The 2,351-nt window shown below is 38.3% G+C and overlaps 1 protein-coding gene across 1 annotated transcript in view; it reads left to right on the plus strand.

Annotated features, from left to right (window-relative positions):
* Positions 1-2,351, plus strand: part of lingo4b (leucine rich repeat and Ig domain containing 4b) — a 27,788-nt gene continuing 25,437 nt past the window's right edge. The window contains exon 1 of the mRNA XM_020615512.1: positions 1-84. The gene's annotated coding sequence lies outside the window, so the exon portion shown is untranslated. The remainder of the gene's footprint in view (positions 85-2,351) is intronic.

Genomic DNA, 2,351 nt, shown 5'->3' on the forward strand with positions numbered 1-2,351 from the left:
TGCTGAAAAGAAATTAAAACAACAAATCTGGCCTGTGGATGGCGGCAGGATAACTAGATGTCACTGGCAACCATTTCAAAAAAGGTGAGTACATGAGAAGTCCCCTTTTGTCTCCCGAAGCACTTCCCGTTGGCTCACCATGCTGGGTCCTTACAGGTGCATGCTGGGCAGATGCCAGTGTGGCTTTGCTGATGCCCACATTAAATTAAACATCACATCATACAGTCAGCACTGTAGCAGAGAGCTTTCCTACACAGCATCACGGTGGGTCAGCCTACTTTATATATAGAGAACTTTGAGTTTCTCACATGGCGTCCTAATTCTGTTTTCTGTAGCTTTTTAATCCCTGACTTCAGATTTTTTCTGCAGGTTTCATAATCTTTGAGCCTTTAAAGCTGTGTGGCTAGTAACATCCAGTATACAGTGTAGAGATGATAATCTGACACGTAGCACTGTTACTCTGCCAGTTACACTCATGCAAAAACGATTTGCTGCTCCACCTGTATGGCCACATGGGAGAGTTGCTTCCCTCAGACAACGCGTGGTCAATTAATAAACCAAAGTGTCTTTGAGTGAACACAACATTCACATGTTTTCCTTTTATAAAGTTACAAATTAACATTTCCAGCAGGCACGAAGCAACATTAGCATTCACCTGGAGTTGTGTTTCTGTTCGCCAGTGAAGTGCAAAATTCACTCTCGCTGGTGTCTGTGAAATACTGTGGAGTGATTTTTTTTCTTTGCTTGTAATGTAAAAGAAAATATTCATTTAGCAAACAACTATTTTGTGAGCAAAGGTAAGAACAAAAATGCATGAAAGCAACTAAACTAATCTTGAGCAGGCTGAACGAAATTTATAAATATGAACTTTTAATTTAAGAATTTTTTATTTCATCGAAATTTCAAGACGCTTAAAGTGTGAGTATTTGTTGGAAATTTCCACCACCATAAAATTTAAGGACACATGGACCCTGAAATACAAAGTTCATTTTCTTTAGACATCGGCTATTGACCGACCACCGCATAAAAAGTTCTAGAAACTTGACATGAGAAGGGTCACAGGTTGTTGTGCAAGGAATGGAAAAGAAGCACTAGACAGAGATGTGCAACTAGCCAGTCAAGGCATGAAGTTGACGTGAATGTTGGATCCTTGGCTTGGAAAATGTGAAAAAAACATTCACAACATCACATAACTGTTGTGCACCTGCAGGTGGGGTCAAATGCGTGCTTACATTCTGAGCTTCTACTGTACTTCTCCTCTCAAAATCTGCAGCAGGGTCATCAGAATTCTGCGACAGGAGATTCGGTCTGGGCCTGTTTATCAAAATTTTTGCTGTTGTTGAAAACAGCTACCTACAGGACAGGAAACAGGGTTGATAAGACTGAAACACAGAATTCTGCAAAAATACAAAAATATTTTTTAGGTAAAACAACAATTCTAAATTTAGTTTAGTTTTCATTTAGATTAGTACAGTCTGCAGACTAAAAATTAAACATTGCTTTAATCTGGAAAACAATGTTATTGCAGTTTGTGGTTTGAATCCATGTCACACCATCTTCTAGATTAGCTAAAGCCATCCCTAAGTTGAACTGTCAAATCAGTCAGAAATGACTGATTTATGTTACACAAGTCTTTTGTTTTCCAAACACACACACTAACCTACAAACTGACAGTAAAACAGCGAAATGCAACTAAAAGTAACCAACTCTGCAAAAATATTCTCCCAGTATACATATGGACACGATGGATGTCTTCTGTTTATTTCTGTCCACATGTTATTGAGAATCCAGCCTGGTCTTGCACAAACTGCTCTTTACAAGTAACACTAATTTAAAAGGTTGGAGGTGGAAACAAATGAGGTTGTCGAGTATGTTTAATATGTTCCATATGTTAATAATGTTTTGAGCAATTTTACAGCTGATGTTTCCTAATTATACAGCAGCATGTAATAGCTCTCTATTGACCATTTGTGTTTCTCTCTCTTCAGTGCTTGACAGGAGCTCCTCCTGGAGGTTAAAGGCCAAGCTTCATGATTGATCCTTACTAATTGCTTTTAGTTTCCCACTGATAATTTGAGGTTTTCATGCTGACCTGACCTTTCCTGATAGACAGAATCTAATTAAACTCCTCCTGAATTTGCAGAGAGTAACACCACCCACCCAAAATACTGGTGGATGCAGCTTCATATGTAGATTTCCAGTTTATGGTCAGGCTGCACGTTCCTTTCTGTATACGGCCATTGATAAGCTATCTTCTCCAGGTCATACGGAATCTAAAGACTTTAAAAAATGCCAAAATTATGGTGTTATTTTTTTATTGCTTACATCAAAAATCAAATCAAATCAAATTT

Source organism: Monopterus albus, unplaced genomic scaffold, assembly GCF_001952655.1.
Source record: "Monopterus albus unplaced genomic scaffold, M_albus_1.0 scaffold166.1, whole genome shotgun sequence".
NCBI lineage: Eukaryota > Metazoa > Chordata > Actinopteri > Synbranchiformes > Synbranchidae > Monopterus > Monopterus albus.